The 14363-nt window shown below is 41.0% G+C and overlaps 1 protein-coding gene across 1 annotated transcript in view; it reads right to left on the bottom strand.

The window, feature by feature from the left end:
• Positions 1–14363, bottom strand: part of MRAS (muscle RAS oncogene homolog) — a 269308-nt gene that overhangs the window by 86157 nt on the left and 168788 nt on the right. The window lies entirely within an intron of this gene.

The raw sequence follows: 14363 nt of genomic DNA, 5'->3' as shown, positions 1-14363 counted from the left end.
AGGGATTTTGTACCTGGGATGTGACATAGTGAAAGAAAGCACACACAATGCCCCACTGCCACCCATGCACCCCTCTGCGGTCCCTCTCCACTACTGTTCATGTAAGTGGTCTCTTTGAAAGGATAATACTAAGAGTTAGCTCCTCCTTCTGTTCTCCTTACACAAGACAGTCGGGTTGCCTCGGACACTCATCTTAGCAAGCAGAATTAGCATGTGGCACCAAGAGGGTTATCAAACTACCRCAATTATTTCTAGAATATTAGCATTAACTTTGACCTGCCAATTAAAACATGCCTCTTCTTCCAATAAAGGCTACTCATTTCTAGTGTAAAATAAGAATTACTAGATCAAGATGCCAGCTTATTCATACATTTTGTCTCCAGCAACGCCTGATAAAACCTGCAAACACAGTGCAAGAAACCCCATAGTAGTTAATTATGGAGCAGGCTGCCCACAAAGGTCTCTGCTAGTTAAGAGGCTGAGTTATAGCCCGAGGCATGGAGGTTTATAACCCTTTCAAGATCTCTGTGTTTTTTTAAATCCTTCCCAGAGGATTTTCTAGAGACTAGACATTTTCTTATTCAACAAGTGTCCGTTCTTTCCCCAGTACAATGAATTTATTGACTTTCGGGAAGAAGTTTCCCAGGATACCTTTGCATCAATAAGAAAATTGCTTCCCTTTTYTGAGCATTTAGCAAAATTGTTTCTCTTCCAGAGACAGAATACATAAATATATGTGGTATATATGCTGTACTCATGAAAGAATATTAAAGATGTTAAAGATAACTAGCCTCCATTTATTTTTAAGTGCTTCAGAAAATGTATTATAYCATATGGCTGATCAATGAAAGAATGTTTTTGATGATAAAAGGTCCTAGATTATTTTGGCTGATGGGGATATCATCTGATATCCTCTCAGGGAAAGYCTGGAGCTCTGAGTAACCTAGGATTTTTTTTTTTTTTTCTTTCAAGTTGTTCAGATTAGCTCAGGCAGGAAATATGAATATGGTCTGAGGAAGTACTTACTCAAGAAATAATTTGACAGTCTACAATGGAAAGAATAACTCATATTTCCAAAAGCAGCACCCAGAAAGCTCAGATTTGGTTTCAGATCCCCTCAGTCTGTTTATAGCCCAGATACACCCTAGTGCAATTAGCAATCACAGCTACACAGCAGTGTTTTTGTCTTTGCAACCCAGCAGTCAAATCTAGATGTCCTGGCACCCAGGAGGGGCTCATCTGTGACGGGCCACAGGGAAGGACAGCAGCTCTGCCTCTTAGATTTCAAACAGAGTAACAAAAGGTAGAAAAGTAGCTAGGCACAACACACGCAGAGGTACAAGCCTGTCCCCACTGACATGCAGGGATGCTTGTGCCTATGGGCTTAGAACATGAAATTTCACTTTAGGAAAAGGAAAAGTATCCAGTCAGATTTCAGCTACCACTTTATTGCTCTGTCTTCCTGCTTTTCGCCAAACTTGATATTTCCCATCATTGGGGAAAGGGGAAAAAAACCCACAAACACACAGATACTGCAAATTATTTTCTGGTAAGCGGGAATCACAGACGTGGGAAGTCCCACAAGCACATGAAGCAGCTTCTTCTGCAAGGCTTTGACATTAGAGCAAAACAGCCACGGCACCTGGATTTGCTGTCTTTATTCCAAACCCTTTAACCTAAAGGGCTTCAAGCCACCCAGCTACCTGACACAGCACAACCCCCCTGGCTTTATTCTAACACACTTAGGCTCTCATCCATGCAGTACCTTGCCAGTGTAAAACAAGGTGTGAGAGCTAATTATTCTTGTTAAGGCTTAGATTTTCCATGGTTACTTGATACAGCTAATATCCAGGGTAATTCACCATGTTAAAAATACTCAAGGCCAGATTTGAGTCTTTTTTTAATAATGTTAAAGCTGCTGGAATTATGTAAGGCCAAATAATACCCACAYTGGCTTTTAAACTCTGCCTCAAATGACTTGGGCAGTATCTCTTTGAAGTCCATAATACAAACAGCATYCGAGAGAGCTGCAAGCTTCACTCTTTGGCACACTCAGCTCTGTCTAAGAGTTGGCACAATATTTGCTGTTTCTGTTCTTTCCTATATTTTTTCCAATTGTGCCAACTGAAAAATGGGTTCTCCCCCTCCTCCTCATTTTAGTAGGATTTCTGACTTTTCACAAAAAAAGCCTAACCACCTCCCCAGAATATGAAATAGCAACATTGTGCTTTGGACACTGCTCAGGAGCTGCGGTTCAAATCTCTCATGTTCCTGTTCTCATCTGTGACCGGGCTTCCAGGTGGGATAAAATACAACTGAGTACTCTCTTCTACCATGGAGAAAAGAAAACTGTTTCCTGTTGAAACACTGGTTTTGTCCAGCAACTGCACTTTTTCCCCCTTGTAATATTTAATGTTTTTTCAGGAAAATATCTGAGAAAAAGGACATGTTAACATTCCCTTTCTTCTCCATGTGCTGCTTTTTGTCACTTAGCAGAAAAATGAAACTTCTGAAAAAAGTTTGTCTGAAAATTTCCAGTAAGCTTAGGTAGCAATTTTGGATTTTTTTTCCCCCCCTTACAGATAATTACTCCTCACAGCAACTTTGCTGTGACATAAGCACTATGAAAGATGTAGTGCTGCATAGAGATGCTTTGTAGCATCATCAGCCCTTGGTGAATCCGAGCCGACTCTGACCATGGTCACTGGTCTAGCTTTGAAAGTATGTGTGAACTTCTACTGAAGAAGTAAAAAATAACTGTAGAATGAGCCTTAGCTTTTCATTCGCAACACATCTGCAGACAAAAGAAACATTTTATAATAATCTGTAGATTATTAGAATTAGAAAGCAGATTTGCCTTCCTCAGTATGCACTGAGTGTAAGTATCTTGGCTAAAACCTCAAGCTCCAGCCCAAAAGGAGCAACATCTACCAAGTCTGAGCACCTCTGATGAGAAAGAGATCAAACTAGTCTGTTTGTACTCGTATCCAGCTGCAAGATCAGCAGTTTTATAACCCATTTCTAGTAAGGCCATTTACTAAAAGTTTCATAGAAAGTCCACATGGGATTGCACTGGTCTTGCAAGTCGGGGAAAAAAAGAGAGGAGGAGACAACCAGAAAAGTGATAAATTGAGAAAAGGTAAAAGTAGAAGGTTGAATTTGGATTTAACACATTTTATTTTGCTAGACATATGTGTAGTTTGCTTAGAATTCCCATACATTAACAGGCATGGGAAAAATAGGAGAGGAGTTGGCTTCTGGCCTATACRTGTGGCAGAAGCAGTCTCATCATGTCACTCGCCTGATTAGACCTTTCCTTAAAATGTACATACATTTGTAACATTTTATGTGGTTTAATAATTTATCAACAGTTAATATTTCAAAAGAGTAAAGTAGAAAAACAGATAAAATTTTTATATCTGCTATTAGAAGCAGAATGGAGCATTGAGAGACAATCCAAGCAATCAACCCTGCAAGTCTATTCACATAACTAGCCTAGCTTTGAGCAGAAAGAAAACCTTATGTTTCATGGAGAGGGAGATGTAGGAGTGTGTGTTTGTGTTTGTCTTCTGGTAACAACCAATTCTCCTCTCCCAACCATAAACTCTCAGMTGGTCAGCAACTTGTACCAGATGATTTTCAGAAGACCCAAACATCCCACATCCTGCTCATCTTCACGTAACTACAGTGGCTTTTGTTATGGTTACTGTGATGCTSTATATATCCAAGGCTTGATATTTCAGCCAGTGTAATGCTGAGTATACGTGAGTGCTCATATACACCTATGCTGCTATTAATGCCAATGAACTTGAACTGCTTTATCTGAACTGATGGCAAGACTAATATAGTAATCAGTACAATATTATAGAGAAGGTTAAATGCAATATAAGTCCATTAGGGAAGCTTTTCCCTGCTGTTTTGATAATGGTCTCTCAATTGTCTTGTTCAAGGGAAACACAGTTCATTTATTTCCAGCTGAACAGATTAGAGACTGAGCCATGGTCAAAGTGGAGAAGTCAACAGCCTTATTGCAAGAAGTCACAGCAGACCTGTTGATTTTAGCAGGTGAGAAGAGCAAACACAAGCTGGGCAGAGGCAAGAGTTTTGCTGCATGCACTCCTGGCTGAAGTGGAGCACAAGCCCATGAACTATTAAGCAATCCATAGCAACAGTGACACATTTCAGATTAGGAGGCAGCAAAGACTAGAGTAAGCAAGGAAGAAAACTGAGGGACCCATATCTCAAAAAATACACCTGAAACACTAAAAGTGTTTGGCACTTGTCTAAAAATGTATTGCCTTAAACTGAAACACTGCTTAAAACTCACACTCACATAACTGTACTAGCACAGTGATATTTGCTGACAAGAAAGCCAGCATCAATAGCTGCTGAGAGTCAGTGCTCCAAGAGATGCAATCTAGATCCCTACCAACTCCCTACATCTACAGGTTCCTATTTATTAATTAAACCTGCAGGCCTTGGGCCAGTCCATAGCAGATGAAGATGAGCATAACTGAGAGGACCCAAGTTGGAATCACATTGGGCTGAAGTCGCACGAGGCCCTGTCTGACTCCCACACGGGGCCAATTAAGTGCTTCATGTTGCTCATCATAGTAAGGSAGTATTAAATGCAGAGGTGAAAAACTGTTTTCTCCTTTTCCTTCCATACAAAGGAAAGTTTTGTACAGAAAAAGCTAAAACTACTATTTGTTGCTTTTCTGAAGAAAATGTATGGTCTTRTGATACTTAAGTGTCCCCTCATGTATCTTCATGGAAGGGATAAGAGAAGACACCTGAGATACTCTGCATTTCTTACACCACATACTCAGAACAGCAATTCAGGCTGCAAGAGTAGAGAAGCCTGAAATGCTGTCACATAAGTAGCAATTAATTCCCTTTGTCCCTGACCATTGTAATAATATATTTATTCAGAAAGAAGCTCATCTGAAGTTCTTGGAAGTTAATAGAACCATTTTTAGTGACTGCAGTGATTTTTGGATCAGGCTGTGATGATTTTATTTCCACACGCTGCTTACTTAACCGGTCAAACAGCATTTATTATTACATGCCTGTGAGGGAAAATGTGCTGTCTTCTCACTAGAGCATTTACTAAATTCAATCTCTTGTGTTTAATTATTTAATAGTGATGCGTTCTAGTAGTCAAAAACTAAAGCAACCAAAGAGTTCCATTTGAAATATAATAACACATGGAGATTATTTACTTAAAAGAACTAAATTCTACAAGCTTTAGAACAGCAGTTAAGATTTTTAGCTATTAGAAAGCAAGCAAGAATTTCAAATACATCAGACTGTTACTGACTTAACAATCAGACAGCTCAGTACTCATTTTACACTGTCTACACCTCTGAAGATATTGGAAAAGTTAAAATTCATTTATAAATTGTTAATGCTGACTATATCATTAAAAAAGTATCACTTTTTCCCTAAAGCTTGAAAGATATCTTCCAGCCTACTTAAAATATTTGTGCCTTATAGACTACTAGAAAAAAAAAAGTTGCTATATTCTTTCAAGATTAAGAAGTTCTTCATAAAAAGACAAGAGGAAAGGAAGGCTTATTTTGTACTTCTAAACTGAACCAAAAGTAACACAAATAAAGATCCAGAAGTAAATTCTTAAATGGTAAAGTAATATGAGGCTACATCAATGCCATTAAGAAATGGGATTAGAGTACTTGTTCCAAGGATATTATTAAGTTTGAAAAGCAAGACAAGCTCGCTTTTGCAATTCTGTAGAAAGAAGAAAGAGGCCTGTATTTGTGTTTGCTACCCACAGTCCGCTGCTATCTATCAATTCTGGTCAGCTCAATACTGTGACTCCACAGCAGGAGACACAGTGAGGTCTCACCTTACATTGCTGTGTCACAGGGTGGAAGGAAGTTGGAGATTTCATCATTTTTTTAAAGGGTGGTTCAGCTCCATCCACCTGCCCATCTCAACCCCTGAAGATGGATGGACCCATCTCAGGAAGGTGCCAGCAAGAGGAGAGGATCCATAAACTCCTTATGGTGGTATCTCAGGCAAAAAGATCCCCAAAATGCTGCTAGGACAAAAGCAGCACCAAAGACTCACCCCCAGGGTCCTGACCACAAGACTGCCCTACCAGAAGCTCTCTCACCAGCTTTTATGGGCTCATGCTCATCCGAAGGCTTTAACACAGGTGAAACACATGGTCACCCTCAACAGCTCTGCCCACCTGTGCAAGGAGTCCCAACAGCTGATGTTGCTCCACATTAGGGATAGGTCCTCTCCCTGCTCCTCTCCTRCATCAGCAGGCGCTTCAGGATCAATAAATCAGCATTGTTGCAGACACTAGAAAAAACRTTAAAAACAGGCCCACAAAAGAGTCCAACTCAGGCACCTCCTGAGTTCAAAGCACTGACTTATGCCTACTGGGTACATTCAGCTTCTTGAAACACATAGTTTAACATCTTTGTAGTTAAAGATCCATTTTTTTTTATCTTGATAAAAATCCCAGTTCAATTCTCMATTTAGACATTTTATATAATTAATGTTTCTGCTGTTGGGCTTTAAAAAAAATGAATAAGCTATGTAACTGTTGACATAATTCAGCGATGTATAAATTGTATGTAACAAGTTGTCCTATGACAGATATATGACACAAGACCTCTTTTGAAGGAATGACCTCTCTGCAGTAAATAACAATGTTTTCTCTCCTTCCTTTAGTCCTAATTTATTGTTCATATAGCATCAAGCTGCAATTAGAAAATGTAAAGTCTAAACTTTTTGGGGAGCAGCACTGGAATGATAAGTCAGACTGTTGAGCATCATTGTATATATATCAGCCACTTCTCCTTGAACGTCCCTGCATTTCGTTTAACAAAGCTAGCTGGGGTGTTGCCAAGGGTCAAGATTATTCAATGTGTACACATGTAAAAGGGCAGTGTTCCGAGCATATCAAACCCCACAGTTTTGGCGGTAGGAGGGCAGCAATCTTCAACTCTACCTGGTGTTTCTGTCTGCCTCCTCTTTTAAGTATGCTTTCATTGATTTCTCCTTTGTTTCCAGTCAAGTCTAGAAAGATGCTTCCTGCAATACTGATTCTGAGGAAGCTGTCTAAATAGACTTGGTCTGATTCTTCTTTATATTAAAGCTCTTTTGCAGTGCCAGGAGTATGTAAATCACAGCAAGACTCWCCTTTGATGACCAGCACAATAGGCAAAAAATGAACCAAAGGGCACAAAGTAGCTTTTAAAGAATGTTAAGTGCCATTTTCACTTTTACATCACCCAGGAAACACATACCCTTTACCTAATCCCCAGCTATGTCTCCTTGTACGGTAGACTGGGAAAAAGGGAAAATAATTTCCATGCTATTAGTGCCCCTACGTGCTCATAAGTGGGTATACGGATTTGCATGTGGGGATCTACCCTGGCACTCATATGAACATCACTGACAATTCAAGCTGTATGGGTGTCTATGAACATTTGATGTCACCACGTGTTGCAAGGATCGGGGGTGATCACGCTCAGTCCATGGGGCCTGAGTTCCTCTTTGGGAGTGGGGGACGGCACTTCAGGTGCTGAGGGTCTCCCCAAAGCTCTGGTTACACAGCTCCATCCTTTGTGTATTGTTCGCGTAGCTCTTTGGCTGGAGTTTTGTGCCAGTGGATCAACCTGACAGGATTTCTACAAACTTGGAGAAGTGCAGTATGGAGGAAAGTGTTTGGACACACCWTTCAGAGCCAAATTCAGTCCTCAAGAGGTGCGAAGCACTGTGAAGAATGAGATGCCACATGTGTAGACAACAAGGCAAAAAGCATATGCTCACCGCTAAAGCCAGGAGCTTCTTGCAAACAATGAAAGGAAACAGAAGAGCAGCTTTCTCCCTGGCCCTCTGTGCAGGAGTGCTACCCATTAGCATCCCTCCCTCGGGCCTTGYAATGGTGATTTCTGACTGCTGGCCTCTCATCAGCTGCCTTTGCTTCCGGCTCTGCACGGCCCTCTGCACCTTAAAGGAAGGAATCATTAGCACTATGCATCATAAGAAGCTAATAATAGTATTATTAACCCATGCCACCACAGCACATAAAGAAGAATAAAACCTRGAGGCTGTACTTTCTGGCTAACAGTGTATAAAATGTCAACACTGTGGGTAAAATAAATTGTGAGCAGTGGTAGGAACACCAGGCATTAATGTTCTAACATAGTGCAAAGCCCAGGAAGGAAGTGAGGGCAAGTGACAAGATCAACCATGAGTCAGGTAAAGTCTCCTGTGTGCCTTCCAGCTTCATKAATTCTACTGTGTAAACGCAGAAATGCTGTAGCACCCAGGCAACAAACTTCAGCCCGTCCCTTCCCTGTCTTATTTAGGCACCCAAGTGCTTTGCATGCTGCAGGGCACCTGGGAAAGGGAGAGGCCAAAGCCCRTATGCTGAATCAGGGGTGCCTCTTTCCCACCAGCAGTGTCCCAAATAGCACTCCAAGCATTTCTGCACAGCTTGCTCAGACTTTCCTGTTTATATTCTTCTGTTTGTATTCTTATATTTTTCATTGGAAGATTAAATGTTCATGTGGTCAGAGAAAGAGCACAAAGATGAGTCCCCAATTCAAGGGCCGAAATCTGAGAACCTGTATCCTTCTGAGGCTCCAAGGAATTTTAGTCTCAGACTAGTAAAGCAGGATGGTGCTTAGCTGATGGCTCCTTAGGTGCTAAGGCCTTAGTTATTCAACTGTGACAAAAGGTAGGAAGTCCTGGACATCCCTAGCAAGGAAAGYCAGGGAACTCTTAAACTTTCAGAGAGCTGAGAGTGGTGAGAAATTCAGAGGAGTAAGTTCAGCGCAAGTTGGGTTAAGGGATGGATTCCCTGTTTGTAAAGTTGGGGGTTAAAGATTAAGGGGAGAAAAACACTTTAAAAAGAGTTCAGAATAATAGGAAACCTATTCAGAATAATAGGTGCACCCAGCAGAAATAAACCTGATTAGTAGAAGTTTCTAAAAATATGCTCCCAAAACAAGAGCTCATGGTTCCAATATGCTCTGTGTCCTTGGCAGCAGCATGACATAACAGGCTGCACAAAAGCAAAGGCAAAACTACCAAGTCTTGAGATTAAAAATAAATAAATAAATGAAAACCCCAGATTCTAAAGCTGATCAGAAGCTCATAAATGATAGGAGAGCCACCTATAAACTTAAGAGTGCTTTTTGAAATTTGTGGACTTTGCAAGARGTTGTTAGCAATTGCTGAAATCTGGGCCAGTCTGGGCATTATCACTACCAGGACTTCCTCTGGAAAAAAAAAAAACAACAAAAAAACACACTTTCAATTTATGGAAATGTTAATTCAAATAATTTGAGCATTTGGTCTGGACTTTTCACAGTTGTGGAACTAAGCTGGCACACCCTCAGCTTGGCTTAGTTCTGTTTTGGTTTGCTTGGAGGTCTTGACTGGTTCTTATTGGCATCCACTGCATCCTTCCTTGCACAGACCTGGTTGGCCAAGGTCCCCAAATAGGTGCTATAGCCGACTTCTCCCCCCACAACCCTTCTCTACAGTGTAGATACGGTGCGCCAATTTAATGGTAAACTTAAACACAAACAATTTGTATTCGTCTCTCAAAGGAAAAGCAAGAATAAGCAAATAYGCTATTATGATTGTGTGCATTTATATTTGATAAAAATGGTTGCAATTTATATGCAAATTAAGTGTGGCTCAGCCTCCTGGCAATTTCTCAACATGACCCTTGGCATTGGAAAGCATTAGTGCCCTTCCTTGAGCAGCCCTGGGCCCATCTGGAGGCATTTGGGCTGAGGTAGGCCAAATTAACTTTTAGTGGTTGTAAAAACTTGCAAGCAAGRTTCATGCTTGGTTTACCAGTTCCCACTGGACTAATGGGGCCCTCTTTGTCCATTCCTTTATGGGGCCATCTTTGTCCATTCCTTTAGATGTTTCCTTAGACAGCTCCTCTTCTTGTACTGCATCCTTTCCAAGAGAGGCCTGGTGGTTTCTGGTTCTTCTTTAAAGCACAGATGTCTACAACTTTTTGCTATAGACACAAYGAATTTGGGATCAACAGCCTCTTCTCAGCTCACATAGAAGCTTCCTGATATGACAGCATTCATCATCCCTCTACAGAAGTGGAAGATGGCACTAAAAGTGAGTGACACTTCCCTGGTCTACTGGAAAATACAGCATCACTCTTGATTTACTTGTTTGTTCTTYATTTTGTCTTGAAACCCTCCTGGTTTTAGGGACCTCTATTTCCTGCCCTGTCCTTACAGTTGGCCTTCATCAGTATAAAAATGATGAATGGAAAATATGTCTTGGGCTTTTCTCTCTGATCTCTTATTTGGGCTCTGCCCAAATCGTATTTGGGCACTTCATAAACTGCTTGGGAACCATTTCTTGCATCTACGTGACAGACTGCCTCTTTCCAACCATCACCAATATTGAGCGTGCAGTCAGCAGGATAAAGACAGGAGGTCATACATGATCACCAGTATACTCTACTGCCAGTGTACTCTACCACATGGTCCTCCTGAAGAGGACCAGACAACCACAGCCAGCAGTKCATTGGCAGAAAGGCTCGGTGGGTCTGGGGGGAGAGTTGTGCCAGACACACAACCCACATGTGTCCTCAGGAAGGGTTCTCCAGAGGAAACACAGAGAAAATGCAGTCACAACAGRCAGAAAATAGGTGAAAAGACAGACAAGGTCAGCTCCAAGGAAAGTCCTCAACTGAGAGACCCTAATGGGATACTGTCAGTACCAAATAACCCATCTAAATAGCCCAAGAAACACACATACGAAGCACAGTAATAACGGAGCTTTTCTCTAGACTAGATTTAATTTGAGTTAAAGGATGGCTGGAATTAACTTTGGTTAGATAATGCATTTGTAAATGCTAGTACAGACAGTCTGCAAACATTTATTACAGGAGATGAATGTTTGTGGCCCACAGAACTGGCTGGCTAACACAAGTTACTGGCAATCAATTAAAGCAGCAATATACCCAGAAGCAGGGGACTAAGTCACAGGTGGGTTGGTTTGCTATTTGTGATTTTTAATGGATTGAAAAGTGAGTTCTGAAAGAGAAGATGAAAAAATATGGATGTATTTTAAACCAGTTATTTGGTGGCATGAAAGGTCAGGGAGATGTAGAGGATACTTGTCATTGGGGAGGGTGTTTATGCCTTAAAATGGAGTGGCCTTTGTATTCCCTACAGATTGCAAGTACTCGTGGAAGGCATCCTTACCTTGTGCAGATGAGGAAATCAGAGAAGGAAATTAGTTTTTATTATTGGCTTTGTTATGCCCCAAAAAAGGGTCACTGAAAAAGCCAGTGGGTATTTTTCAGATCACCTTATCTTCCCAGGGAAGGGAACAGCTATTAAGAAAGGAGAAATTAAAAAATAAATCAACATACATAGGGAAGCTTGTAAAAAACATAATTATAACATGTCATTTTTGATGGGAATGAAAGTTTGCAGCTGTAGAATTCACTAGCTCTGGTGTGAACATTTCAAAGTCAGCTGCAAGGTATTATTTATTGGGTTGTTTCATTTGAATTAAACTCACTTTAAAGTTCCAGAAAGCACTCGCACCTCCATTTTTCATCCAAGAGTTTGCAGTTCTGTTTGACATTCTCCTTCTCCTTTTGCCTTCTCTCCACCCTCCCCGAGACAAGAGAATAATCCCATATAGTGCCGCCGTAGATATAATTGAACCCCAGGGTGCTGCAGCAGTACTGCTTTGACATGAATTCCATATAAAAGTGTTTCTGTTACTCTACATTTATGCTGTCTGTAGAATTTAGTGGTGATTTACCATACTGATTGATTACTATCTGTGTTCTTTGCTGTTCTGCTTTGCATTCCACTTCAGAGAGGCTGAATTAATCTCTGACAAAGCTGCAGTCTTAAACGTACGTCCTGTTTTAAAACACGCCACGCTGTTTTATCAGGCACATATGCTGGTAATACATTGTTGTTCAAAAGGGTATTTTTGCTAGGAACCAAGCAGTCAAGATCATGGAGCTCTCAACAAATTAAAAATAAAAACCCTCCTAATATCAGATCAGATCAGAACTGATTTTTTTCCTGTAATTAATAATTTAAAAAATCATTTTAGTTAGACCTAAAAGGAAGCTACTTGTACTTTGAAACTCCTCCCATACTTTTGCAAATCCAAACGATTCATCTAAAAGTTTTTCAGATGAAAATAGTCAGCAAATTTCATCATAATTTGTGATTATTTTCAGCCTCTCAGATACATTTCTAATGTATTTTGACAGTTTAGATTAATGAAACTCAAGTTACTACAAATCATTTGCTACAGAGGATATCCTGGCTCTTTGAAGAGAAGCACTCTATGGGTTCATTCAGTTCTTGTGAGATCAGCTTGGCTGATCAGTGACACTCACTTGTKCTACCAACACTGTATGAACTTAAAAAAATACACATGTGCTGGTGGTAACATATGCTATGGACTTCACGCAAAGCCCATGAGCACCAAAGGCTTTCTCTGAGCTCAGTGAGGCTTAGGTCAGGCTTATGATTGCTCACAATTTTGCCATGGTATCAGAAATCAAACCAAGAAAAGAGAATTTGTGGATTATTGGGCTTGGTAATATCAAAATGTTGCAGCAGAAAAGCTAGTCTGGTCTTTTGACTCCCATCATTGGGTGAGGTCAGTACAACAGGAATTGCTGTCTCCTGCTAAGGCCTTTCAACAGCACCACCAGCCACCAAGAATGCTTCAAGGAGACACTTAGGGTGTAAATCTCTCACCTCACACCCTTGTACAGGTCTCTGTAAGCACAGGGTGATTCCATCATATGCTTTCCAGSTGCACACAGGGAAACAGGGCAGACTTTATTGCTTCCCAAGACATTSCATGTGGAACTGGACCATACAGAATGGACCACCAGAGGCAAGGAAGACTCTTCATCTTTCTCCCGTACTTCATCCCCTCTGGGTTCATTTCTCTTCCTCCTACGGAGGCTTTCTGTTCTAGAGAAAATGGTGATAAATAGGTAGGCTGCTTTTCAAGGTAATGAAACTACCTTTTCCAACCTGCCCATTACTTTCCTCCATGCCTTTGATCTGTAAGGACTGCATTGAGGTCAATGGCAAAACTGCCCTCGACTCCAGCAGAGGTGGGATTTTGCCCTGCAAAACTGAGATGGTTCTTTCAGTCTCCCATACCTGAAGTCTGTGTTTGGGAAACAGTGGGGCCTGGGAGCCTGATGTTGCCAAAATAAACAATATGAAAAAAAGGGAAAATGTTTTTGAGAAATGAGGAGAAATAAAAAGCCCTGAGACATTTGTTGTCCAAGCAGCAGCAAATAAATCTCCTTTACATGGCACCGYCCAAAACTTCAAATTCTCTACAAGGCCTAGTTCCAAAATGCCAAAGTGCAAATAAACTGAATGCTCCAAACAAAGGTTAGAAAGGGTTGAAAAATGAGAATTAGGGTGGGAGGACAGCTCCAGGGAACCGCTGCTCCTGTTGAATTCAGTCACAGAAGTGATGCTTATCTGCCAAAGGGGGCTTAAATATATACCTGAAAAGCAGCGTGACATAAGGCATAAGCTGCCTTTCTGTTTGGATGAGAACAACTGCATYGTGTGCTGTATTTTTGAAAGAGTAGGTAAACAACTTGGAAGTTTACAGTTTGCACAAGTGAGTGGTTAAGAGACAATGACTAGCGTAATTACAAGAGGCGCTTCACGCTGTTACGTCAAACAGCCAGTTGACCGTGTGCCCCAGGGTCAGCTTCTAAGCTGTCTCCACCAAAGTAGAAACCAAATTTCAGTTTAATTTTATTTGACTTGTAGGATCTGGTGTGCACATAATTTGGCAAGAGCTAATTTGCTGGTGAGCAGCTTTTAACATTTCACATCAGATTAGAGCGGGATATGCTCTAGAGGTTTGGGATGATTATTCACTAAGCAAACAAGCAAACAAACAAAAATCTGTAGCATCCAGAGCTGAACTGTTGCAGAGAGAATGAAATTCAAGAGAAAGGAAAGAATTACAGAGAAGAAAAGACTGGTGATGAGGGTGAAATATATAATTGGGGAAGATGAGTAAATGCAATTCCATTTATTTGTTACAGATTCTCCATACTAATTGGCAGCCAAATCTGTAATGTAACTATTTCACTTTGCCTGTTTTCTGTGGTGAGAAAAAGGCAACAGTTCTTCCAAGAACTGCTCCTCCCTTCCCTTCCCTTCCCTTCCCTTCCCTTCCCTTCCCTTCCCTTCCCTTCCCTTCCCTTCCCTTCCCTTCCCCGCAGAGCCTCCTACGCTTCTTCTCTGCTGTTTCTCTGAGCTATATTAAGCACTGCGTTTCTGACCGCTGGCCACTCATGCCAGCCCTTC

This window comes from Nothoprocta perdicaria, unplaced genomic scaffold, assembly GCF_003342845.1.
Source record: "Nothoprocta perdicaria isolate Ctin4 unplaced genomic scaffold, notPer1 scaffold_0, whole genome shotgun sequence".
In the NCBI taxonomy this organism is placed as follows: domain Eukaryota; kingdom Metazoa; phylum Chordata; class Aves; order Tinamiformes; family Tinamidae; genus Nothoprocta; species Nothoprocta perdicaria.
This window is presented reverse-complemented; position numbering and strand designations above follow the sequence as displayed.